This window comes from Chenopodium quinoa, unplaced genomic scaffold, assembly GCF_001683475.1.
Source record: "Chenopodium quinoa cultivar QQ74 unplaced genomic scaffold, ASM168347v1, whole genome shotgun sequence".
Lineage (NCBI taxonomy): Eukaryota > Viridiplantae > Streptophyta > Magnoliopsida > Caryophyllales > Amaranthaceae > Chenopodium > Chenopodium quinoa.
Window position 1 is genome coordinate 6882019 of NW_018743292.1, and position 13132 is coordinate 6895150.

Here is a 13132-nt window from a genome sequence, read left to right on the forward strand (position 1 = left end):
AAATAGCTCTAAAGAGCTTCTGATCAGGAAATTGTACTTGACAAGTAAAAGTATTACTGTCTGGTCTATAGAGTACATAACAGGAAATTTACCTCCATTGAACTGAACTACAGAGTACAAGTAAATCCATATATACAGATGAATGAAGTACTCCCTCAGTTTTGTAATGATCGCAACACTAGGGTAAAAGTACTCATTTGAGCATGATTAAAATTGAATTGAACTTGATCCGAGCTTTTTCGAATTACCACTGAACTACTACGTATAATACAAGAAGTTATTAGTGGTAAAAGTATTCAGCGCAGATTATTTTTCTGTTATACTAACTGTAAACAAAGGCAAACAATGATGGAAAGTACAAAGTAGAACCACATGATACTCCACAAACTTATTGTCACACATATATTTTTCTGTCATTATAAAGAGTCCATTATAAATGGTCCTACAATTTTGTTTAATTGTTTGAAAATTCTTGTTATTGACGTTTATTTACCTCCACCGTTCAATATTGAAATTAATTTATACGCAGTATAAACTATCCTTTTCCAGCCATTGCAAATTGGGTGGTTCGCCTAAATTGTATTGACTTGTGCTCAAACATTACACTTTTAATTTGTCTGCAACTCATGATATTCAGCAAAGACTGTTACATCAATAAACTTTGTGTTTCAACTTCATTTTGAAAGTAGCTATCAACTTGCCCATTAACAAAGATGGTCCAATTATTTGATACTCCCCGTTAGAGGTGTCAACCAACAAGCTACCCGATCTGATTCAAAACCGACCTAAAAAATATCCGATTTAGATTTCGACTCACATGGACACAATAGCTTAGCAGACTCAACTTTAGAAATTGCCCCGACCCGACCTGATTACATCTCACCGAACCCGATCCGGACATCCGAATTGACACCCCTACTCGCCATCCTTTAAAGTTTACCCAGTTTTTTAAAATCGTTTCCAAAAGATTGTTCATGAAAGATCACAATATCATAGTATTAATTACTTTCACATCTATTGCTTTGGTCCGACCAATTTTCTCTCTTATCAACTCTATTCTACTACGAAATATAACTTAATTAGCTAAAAAATGACTTGGTATTTTGGAGGCAAACAATTGAAAACAAAAAGAGTATAAATTGTATAATACTCCCTGAAATAAGTGCATTGGTTTAATTGGCACACGAGCCACGCACTGTAATATTGCATAACTTTGTCTTGAAAATTTTACTTGTCTATTATTAGAAAAATTTGTATAAATGACATCATGTTATATTAATTAAAATCAATTAATATGTGCCATGTAACCTAAAAAAAACCTGATGGAGTATATAATTATATTATTAATATTATTGATGCCATTAATAATGCTGATGGATGGAGAGTTAATGTCTTCTTCAGTTCTTTGCAACATTTTTTTTTTTTTTTTGAAAAGACGTTTTGTTAGTGACTTTTCATGGACAAAGAGGAACCAAACACTTAAATGCCCGATTTGTTGGGTAGGAGTGGTTGGTATATTGCTTACAATATCATCAAATAATGCAATTTCTCCAATTTTTGTAGCCAAAATTTCTGACACATAATATAATACAAGAAATATAGTGATTTTATACGGACAACTTATTAAATTTACTTAGACATGAGAACAATGGATGGACTACTATTAGTGTAAAAGTTACCTTAATTTGTCCAATTATCTTTAAGCTTAGTCGCATGTAATTCATAATAGCGAAATTAAGTAATTTGACAATACTTCTTTCTATTCAAAATTAATTGCTACCTAAAGAAAGAAAATACACTTTGAAGGAAGAGTAAGCCAAAGGTCAATCAATAATCACAAATGAAGTGAAGGTTTGGTATTTTATGATAAATCTTGTTGCTAGTCATTATTTGTTGGACGATGAATGATTATAAGTTACAAGCTCAAAAGTGTAACATCTGTAAGTAATATACTCTATTTGGAAACTGATTTTAGCACATTAAACATTGATTTTGACACACCCATTGTAAGCTAAGAGCCCGATTTTCAATGTTCTTCTAACATACAATATTGGTGTGTTAAAATCAATTTTTTTTGGTATGGCCTAGATAATTTCCCACTCTAACATTTAATATCTGACTACTTAATGGCCTAATCATTTAAATTCATCTAGATTCCATGCATTATCAATTATTGATTCACCACATCATTAATCATTAGTTTTCGAACACAATGCATAAACTAAAACAAGTACATTTCCTCATTTTTCTGATTAATTGTGGTTGCCAAAAAGATTTGAAAAGAAAAGAAAGCACCACAACTCCACAAGAATCACAAACTTTGATGAAGTGACGCGAAAAAAGAAACTAAATAATAATTCTGGACATGGATAAATTAAAACCAGATTCTTTGTAAACTATTCCTGCACGTTTGAAACCTTGTGTTGTGTGTATTTGTCCTCTACTATGGCATCTTAAATTTGCGTGGACAAAAAAAAAATTCCTACCCTATTTTCTATTTTATTATATAAAAAAAAAATATATTAATGTAGTAATTTCAAAATGAATTGTGAGGCTATGAGAAATGACTTCCAAAGTCACATGCTTAGATAAGCTTATTGAAACTCATACTTTGGTTGTTTATATGTCTTGATATGGATAATTAATGAGGGATAAGAAAAAGGTTGAATTACTTAACACATTTATGTATTTAGGTCTTTAGGATGACTATAGTCTATAGAAACGCTTCTAGCAATCAATTAGTGTGTAAAAGTGTCAATAAATTGTTAATAAAGAATCTACTGAGTTTAGGTCATATTCGACTGGAGTAGTTTGGTTGGTGTTGGATTATATTTAGTCATTCAAGTCTCTTGATGTTAATCATTATTTAATTTGGTAAAATTTAAATGTGTGTGTGTTTGCTTAGATTATCGAGATTTTAAGTTAAACTTCTAGCTAATGATTCATTCATGTAGAAATCTTTTGGAGCTAATAATACATGACTCATGTATCCAGAATAAAATGGTAATAGCCTTTTAAGATATCAATAGAAGTCACGGAAAAAGTAATTATGTCAGATGAAAATCACAATATGAGCATACTCAAACCATGCTTAAAGGGTGGAAAAATATGTAATTTTTATCAACTAAATCATTAATGTACACACTTATACAAGCAATAACGTTAGAAATCATACGAAGCAAAAATATGGCATGCAAAAACATTTCAACTTGCGTATAAAAACTACCCTTAAAAGTTGAACTCAACCTATTAATGGTGAATTTCTTTAGTCATGCTTATTATGCACACGATCATACATTTCTTCCACCGTTTTGAGGACTAGGAGTAGTGCTAGTTGGCTCAATTTTCCTCATCATGAAGGAGGGTCTTTGTGACAGGTCATCTTCGTCATGGTACGCGTAGGCAAACCCGCCATGTCGGGTCATATCCATACCCGCGGTTTCATCTTCACTTGAGATCCGTAACAATTTGAGCTTGTTAAGGATTAGGAAAAGTGGAGCCATTGTGGCGGTAACCCACCCGAACACAAGAAGGATTTGGATCACTTGGGCCGCGAGTAGTCTTCCCCCGCCACCCATAAAAAGTCCGTAAGGCCGATCCACCCCGTAGACCTCCCCGACATAGTGCTTGCTAGCGAATAGACCGGTAAAGAGTAGGCCCCACGCGCCACAACCAGCATGCAATTGGGCTGCCTCAAGTGGGTCATCATACTTGACCTTTTCAGCTAATTTGTTTAGACCAATTAAAACCCAAGCAGCCACAAACCCACAAACAATAGCAGCCCAAGGCTCAACAACAGAACATCCAGCAGTAATTGCTGCAAACCCACCCAATAGCCCATTGCACACATCTATCACATTCCAATGCCCAGCCAACAACCTCTTACCAAATAAGGTAGTCAACGCAGCGGTCGATCCCGCCAATGTTGTGGTGACAGCTGTCCTTCCTACCCCACTCCATTGACCATAATACCCTCCGGGGGACCCATACGCCTTTAGAATAGTCAAAAACGAACCCGGGTTGAACCCATACCATCCAAACCAAAGCAAGAAAGTCCCAAGTACTACCAAAGAAGCACTATGGCCCCTTAGGACAACAGAGCGGCCCGACCGGTCAAAACGACCGATCCTCGGGCCCTCAATAAAGGCTCCCCATAGTCCCGCTACCCCACCAACCATGTGGACCACACCAGACCCAGCAAAATCAATCACCCCCGACCCAAATAATAAATTGTTAGTATTGGTTGGGCTAGCCCACCCGTCTACTGACCAAAACCAATGAGAAACAATCGGGTACACAAACCCAGTTAAAAAAGTGGAGTATATAAGATATGCCACAAACTGGGTCCGCTCTGCAATCGAGCCGCTGGTAATTCCAGCGGCCGCAATTGCAAAGGCCCATTGGTACAAGAAAAAACTATAGTCAAACGTTCCCGAGTCAGTAGACTCGGGAATGTTCTTAAGACCAAAGAAATGACGCCCAACAAAACCATTAGAAGGGGCACCAAAAGCAAGAGCAAATCCAAATAAGTAATAAGAAAGCGAGCCAGCAGCTGCGTCTAGCACATTCGTAAGCATGATATTCATCGTATTCTTAGCCCGAACCGAACCCGCACACAACATAGCAAACCCAAGTTGCATGGCAAACACCAAGTACGCCGAGAACAACAAGTAAGTGTTGTCCACGGCGTATGTCACCGTTGTAAAACGGTCACATAGGTAAGAAGCAGCGGCGCTAGCATTCGTGCCGCCGAGAAGAGGGAGTAGCTCCGCAGCGTTGCACGACATTATTGTAGGTAGATCAAAACCAAGCTAAGAGAGGTAGAGATAAGAGATGATGTTGTAAGCAGTGTTATAATGGCATGGGATGGGAGAAGTGTATGTATATATAAAAAAAGTTGTCGTTGTGGTTGTAACTAGTCAAGTGTATGTAGATATTATTCTACGGTTAGAATCTTCGATGTCAATAATTCTACTTTGGTTATTTATTTTTCTTTATATTTTTTTTGGATCTTAGTTGCTAATTTCTAGCTAAATAAAGAGGGAATTTTTCAAAGTTGGCTGCATCTTTCTTGCATATATCATCAATGATGAATCTACTTTTGTAACCACTCGCAAAGTTGCACGTATTAGTAATTCCTCCATATAAATAAAGTTAGAGATCACATGAATTCCTTAGTAAAAACTAAAAAGGCAGGTTAGTGTATGAAAAAAATGTTGATAAAGTTAAAAAGAGTAACTGGAAAAAGTTGTATTAAATAGTATATATAAGATGAAAATAAAGATGTGTTTGTGAAAAATTAAATATTACAAAAATTTCTGTCTGAGAAAATATAGTAAAGTACTAAAGTGGAATCTTGTTAGTTAAATTTGTATTATCAAAATATTAACTACTTATAAGTCAGTATTAATCTACATCGAATAATAATTATATGCGTGGTCAAATTAAAACTAGTACATTGAAAACTATGAATGATGTAACTATTTAGTAAACTAGAAGTGGATACTCAAATAAAACACTTAAAGATAAAATCAAAGTGGGTACATAAAAATAATTAATAAAAATAAATAAAAAAAAAGAAAAAAGAAAAGAGGGAACATGTATCATTCTTTAATTTTTGAGGCTGTAGATTTAATGAAAGAATCATTTTTTGGATTTTGTGTGAACTTAAAATAATTCTCTTTAGTCCTCATTGCTTGTCATCGTTGAATTACATTGTTTGTCCCACTTCTTGAGTATTTGCAGAATATGTATGTGGCAAATAAAATTTATAAATTAAATTAGCACTACTATACAACAATATAGCCTTTTCTATCATAATTTTAACAATTTCTCATCAAAATTATATTGGTTGATATTAATTGTGGATGTCACAAAGGATGATATTGTAAGCAAAAAGTAGGACATGAAATTTTAATTCAACATTGCTAATTGTCTTAATGGAATAATATATGAATGGTAGTGACTCTATCGTCTCGTAATAGAAGTATTATTTTCTCATAATTTTTTTTTATATGTTGATTTAATTAAAATTACTATGTTAAAAATTTGAGATATTAGGAACGAAAATTATGCTAATAAATGTAACTTGTACCTTAAACTTGCCACTCCATTTTTCATCTAAATGGGATCTATTATTCTCTAATATCTATTTTAAATCTAACATATAAGGGCAATACGATATTACAATAATTAAACGAACTTGTGTGCAAAAGTCATGATGTATGTTTTATATATACAAACAAAGGGTGTAGTTTAATTTAAGTAAAAGACTTAATGTGGGGCGAAACTGAGAATGTTGGATTAGTTACATACATCATTATTCTCTATAACTCTTTATACACCAATCAAATACACGAGATGAACATATTTGAAAATATTTCCAATTCATATACATATAGATTGATCAAATGTTAGTTTTTTTTTTTTATCCTATGACATAAATTTTAATTACAACAATAGTAGGACGGACCTAACGTAAATTAGATTTTCCATGTACAGTTGATTTCTGTTTGTGTGTACTGATATTGTACTTAATCGAGTCTTTAATTGTGCAAAAATGATGGTATTTTCGCTTTGTTGAAAATTAAACAAAACTATCTATCATATGTCTCTATTGTACAGTGGGACAATCGATCCTGGACCATTTGAGCTTGTAATATGCTTGTTTTGATGAAATAGGTGACTTTCAAAGTCAAATTAGTACAATATAAGATTTCTTTTTAATGGGGTATGATATATAGAATATTGATTTACTTACAAAAATACGAGTAGTAAGAATACAATTCCATTTGAAGAAAAAAAAAAAACATATTTTGTACTAAAATTGCAAGTATTTTTTGAAAAAAATTAAATATAACAATACTTACTTTCTTCTTATCGAGTTGGTGTTCTTATAGTTGTAAGCTAATTTTTTATTGAATAATTGGATTTATTCTAAATTAAGTAAAACAACCCTAAATACTTATCTCTACGTACATAGGGGAATCATCTGCGACTAAACATAATTATCAATCATCGTAGGTCTGTGATATATATTGACAATCTAATTACAGTGGATACATTATTGTACTGTGATCTTAGTAACAATTTTATACGGACATCCTGTGAAAAAAATATGTATAAAATTAAATGAAATTGTACTTCCATTGAATCATAACACATGCTATCTAGATAGATAGATATGAAAAAGAAATAAAGTATCCCATGACATATTTATATGGAGAGTACCATACGCTGAATTTGTACAAAAACATTAATATAGTAGAATCTTAATAACAAGGTAATTGATTTATATTTCTTTCTTTCTTTTTTATTCATTTTTTTATATCAAAATTGAGCTTGATGGAATGGTGGGGGAGGTATAGTCAATAATCATTGCCACTTGCCGTAAGACTAATCATTTTTATTTTTTTTTTACTAATTTTTATATATATATAACTGAATTCAAATTTCACAGCTTAATAAACTTTAAAATATGTAAATAATAAAACAAAGTTTAATGGACCAAAAGTAGGAGTGAGATGATGAAAAAGTTGTGTAACTGTACGTGTTTGATCAGGTGCATTTCTTTCCAACATTGAAGCAGTATCCAACATATATAGCCTCTCTTGCATATATATCACTGCCTTTGATTATCAACCTTCAATTATTTCTAACATTTTGTTTTTTGTGGATGAAAAGCAGTAGGGATTTTATTTTTAATTTTTTTTTAAAAAATAGCAATATCGATCCACTTTAATTTTTTGTATGCATTTGAGTAATCTTTTTGAAAATTATGAAGACCAGGTTATGCAAATCTTATAGGAAGTGGAGTTGTTGTTGTTGTTGGTACTGGTGGTGGTGGTGGAACCAGTCGTAAGGTCTACAATGACAATACAAATTATAAATGGAGTTATAGAGGTGGGTATGAAAGTACGTTGTATACTCCTAATGTATAATTGTATATGTAAAGAACTAAATACCTTTTGTTATAACCATTAGGCCTAGACCTCATTGGTATACGATGAGGCAAAATTATGACAATAAGATGATAAACTTAATTGCGACAATGGTTAGATTTCAAAAGTATGTAGTTCATATATGTATAATCCATAGAGATTAGGGGACGGATTTTTAATTCCATTTAATGAATTATTATTGATCTTTTGTTAGATGTTCATACCATATATTATGTTGCTAACTAGTAATTATTTCGTATTAGGTTTAGTTGGTTAACTTTTATTATTTAATGTAATTCATGTAACTTTTTTCATACATTATTAACATAAGAGTAGTAATCACTTGTTTCAACAAAAAAAAAAAAAAAAAAAAGGTAATCACTTGTTTGTCTATTTTGAATTTTTTTTCTTTTTATCCTACTAATATTCGATATGACCACATAGTTTATGGACATAATTAAACAAGAATTTGCATTTCAAAATACTCATTGGTAATTAGCGTTTATACTCGTACTACCTCCGTTTCATATTATTTGCAACGATTAGACATTTTTCTTATCTACTTTATGTTAAATCGTTGTAACTAATATAAAACGGAAGTAGTATTTCAAACTCAAACTCAAACTCAGAAAATCGATACTAGTATGAAATAAGAAAATTATAATCTCCAAATTTCCAGTGTGAAAATACCATAAGGAATTATTTTTAGCCAAATAATACCAAGCAGAATCTTAATTGCAACAGAGGGTCATTATCATAAACAAGTAACCATTCTTTTTTCTATTTTTTGGTGGGAACAGTATACCCATTCTTGGTAAGGCGCGCTATATGTAGCAATGTGAGTGCGTGCATAGCAGCATAGAGTCAAATGTTTACAGCTTCAAGCCTTCAATTTTTCATTAAAGATTAAAAAAATAAAAACCCAACTACGTAACATTTTGGTTGTATAGCCCTATCAAAACTTACGTTTCCAAAACTTATGAGACTAAAAAATAAGTGAACCTAACTATATAAGGTGAGTAAAATAGTGCCAGCTACATACGACAAAATATGATATTTGTGACAAAATCATTCATTAATTGATGTTTTTACTAGTAGTAGTTTTCCTTTAAAAAAATAATAATAAGAAATCCATATATCATTTTCCTTAATTTACATTCGTACAGTGTCATGCTCATAGTCATTCGTTAATCACTTTGGTTTGTTCTTTACTTTATAAAATATACGAAGTATAATCAAAAGTATATATATATATATATATATATATATATATATATATATATATATATATATATATATATATATATATATATATATATATATATATATATATATATATATATATGGGCAATATATAATTTATTGCGTTTAATTTGTATCAAGATTCCTCGTCAAAACTTCCACATCCAAGAATATTCATACTAATTATTTGTGGTGTTCTATCTTTCAATTTCTTCAAATTTGTATTCTAGTCAAATTTATTAATTCTAATTAGGAAAAAAATGATGTATATAGGTGAATTATAACATCAATTACAACATGCATGATGCGGCATTTGCCTTCATCTCTAAATGATTGTTCTAATTTTCTCTACTTATCATTTGTTGTCTTGCTCTAATGAGTTAATACAAAAACTTTGTGCAAGTCCTATACTCGATCAAACCACTTTACTCCTTCTATATACTCGTAATCAAAATCAACATCGGTAAAATAATAGTTGTTGTCATTTTTTTTTTATTGTGAAATAAGTAACATTGAACATTATGTTATTGTTTGGGGCATGTAGCATAATCGTGCACATAAGATGCGTGCATCATGTTTTAGGTGCCCAATATTTAGTAAGATCATTATTGGAGTTACAAACACCATGATTCTACGGACTTTTTCCCCTCAACTACATCTTTTTGTTGGAGCGTCATATTATAAACTTTTTACGTTGCAATAAAAGGGAATAGAGTACTCAAATTTCCCTTTCACTTATACAGCTATACTTCATAATATTTTAACAGAATCATCAAACACTTAGCTTATTCAAGAGGTCAAATTAGTTGACAAATTATGGCTCTTGGATTCTAGATTATTATTTCGATAAAAAAAAAAATTAATTTACTTTCTGCATTCATCATCAATAACAGAACATGCTTGCTCCTCCTTACATGAGATTCTGTCTTCATTATACTCTACTAATAATAATTAATCAATATAATTATAGGTTTTATTAGACGTTTAGAAACTTCATTAATCAATTTTTCTTTGTTGACATAAGCTTAATTTTTAATTAATCATTTTAAAATATATGATTGGTAATGTTTTACGTCATCAACCCATGCGCCTTCAGGATGTAACACTACTTAATTTAACTAATTTATCAAATTTTGTAGTCAAATATATATTCTACTTCTAAATGATTTGGTGATAATGAGATGGTATATTTATTAGCTGCAATTAGCCAATAAGAAATACAAACGTCATAAGATTCGATATTATTTTATGATGGCAAGATTTGAGTAAGAAAATAACTTAATAAGTTTTGCTACTAGTTTTTGTCTCTTTTGTTAAAATAGTAACTAAATAATTCCATTGAAAATATATGTAGAACATGAACTCCAGGATGTTTTGCAGGCAATGCAAAAACCCGTATTTAGGAATATTAACCAACTAAGTTAGTTAGACCCGTACAATGCACATTTTAATTCAACATAAAAAATTAATTATACACTAAAGGTCAAATGATTAAAAAAAAAAGGGTTATGAGAGGAGGAGGTCATTATTATTATGACACTCAAAATTGTTTCATTTTTCTAGGATAAGATGATAAGTGGTACGTAATATTATTTGCAATTTCATATTGTAAAAGCTTTATAATTTTAAAGCAATGTTAAATAGAGTAGCTTAAAAAAAGAAGAAAAAAAAATGTCATCATCCTTGCATTTAGGCGGGAACAAATTTAATAAGAGAGTGACACATAGACAGTGATGATATTAGCGGTTGTTACTTTAGTTATATTTATAGATATAATCTCTTCGATCTTTTATACTTCCTTCGTTTTTTAATATTTGCAACACACATTTTTTTTCACGGTATTTAAGAAAAATGAGCCTCAAATAATTTAAAACACTTAAAATGAGATTGAGAGATTGTTTGGAGTGTAATTAAGTAGGCCATGAGCATTAAATAAGAGTAATGTTGCAACTTTTTTTTTTTTTGAAAAATTTTCATTAGTAGTATGTTGCAAGTATCATGACATTTCTATTTTAGAAAAGTATTGTAAATATTTAAAACGAAGGAAGCACATAATATACTACGTAAATTTGTCTGATTTGAAATACTTGTATTCCATTTGAGTAATATAAGCGAGTTAGGTACTACTATTAAAAACCTTGGGTTAGAGATTGGGCCAGAATGAAGGCCCAACTTCCAATTATTGGCCCTAATTGTTAGGACCCTAAGCTAGGCTATATTGAACTAGATGGAAGGTATTTTTTTTTTTTTAAAAAAAAAAAAAAGAAAAGACAATTGAACTAGCACCAACTTTATACTTCGTATGTGTGTAGTCGGCCACATAGTATAACCAGTCATCATGGGTTACTTCATTAGTATTACAGATGTCACTCGATCAGTGTTACAGGGGTTAATTCGTCAGTGTTATAAGGGTAACTCGGTTAATGTTATAAATGTTACTCGGTCAGTATTACAAGGGTTACTCGTCAGTGTTACAGGGTCGGGGTTACTTTGTTCTTTTATAAGTGGCCACATGGTGTGGTCAGCCGCACACAAAACATGATGTTGAACTAGATATTCTTGCGGTGGTTTTACTTTGATTTACGACCATGTTTATTACAAACTTTTAAAAGATTAGGTGTACAATAAATATTTTACATCCGTTATAAATTGTTCTAAAATGATTAAAAAAAAAATCATCCCAACATAAATACTTCCCTTTTTTATACTTGCAATATACTTTTTTGGCATGCTATTTGAAAAAGTGATTAGATTAAGTAAACAGACGAATTAAGCTATAACATTTAAAGCGTAGCAACTTATCACTTTCTTCTTATCGGTGGTAAACTTTTCTCAATTAATTTATTCGTTTTTCTAACCTAGTATTTTAATTGAAGTGGTTGTCAAAATAGTGTGTTGCAAGTAAATAAAACGGAGGAAGTAATAATTACCCCGATAAAATACAAGTTACTAAGGTATGAATAAAAGTGATCTATGCTTTATTGATACATTTCTCAATTTTTATTGTTGACATAAACTTATTCTCAGAGACTAAAAGAGTGAAAGTAACTATATTGCCCTTTTGAAGGCAAGTAACTATATTGCCCTTATAAAACTTATCTTATAGTAAATTTAAGTTAAAATCATGTCAAGTTTAAAATTCACTCAATTTTAATTTGATTTGTTTATATATAATTTTCGATAAAAAAAATTCATTAAAATTAATTTAAATTTAGTTTTATTTGTTTCATCAATATATATTCTACTTTGTCACTTATTTGTTTTAGTAAGAACATTATAATACTTTAATTATAAACCAAAATATTCAAAAAATGTGAATAGCTGAATAGGTGATAAGTCGGACAACTTTGTCTTAACATCTTAAATTAAATTAAGATACATGACTATTAATGCCGAACATAGGAAATGTTATGTTAGGGAGAAATACATGTATTTGGTCAGTGATCATTGCCGGCCGGATATCAACTAATCAACCCAAGATTAGTTTCCACTTTCTATAATTTTATGATCCAAGTATTAAGGACTTAATTAAGAAAGTACAATAATTGATAAATTGTATTTTTAATGGGTGATAGGTGTTACATCCTATAGGAGATTGTATCATTATTTTATTTCCGTAGATAATTATTTTTCCTCCCTAAATCTAAGGTTTCTTTGTCAATACTCAATACAGTAGTTTTCTTATACAAGTATTATTGTTGCTTTCATCATTTTTTTTTAATAGTTTGACCATTTTTTTCCTTGGGGAAGGAAGATTATTAGGAAGCTACGGAATAAAATATAAAAGTCAACTTTTCTTCGGATGAGAAAAAACGTTTTATTGTTGTACGAACCTGATGAGTAAAACAGAGTTCCAAATAAGCAGATCGAATATATTCTAGAGTGTTACGTACATACCCACGCCTGGGCAAATGCTTAGAAACATGTGTTTTGTTATTCGGATGTATAAT

The 13132-nt window shown here is 30.8% G+C and overlaps 1 pseudogene; it reads right to left on the reverse strand.

Moving 5' to 3' along the window:
- Positions 1-3099: 3099 nt before the first annotated feature.
- Positions 3100-5115, reverse strand: LOC110736726 (annotated as a pseudogene).
- Positions 5116-13132: the final 8017 nt, after the last annotated feature.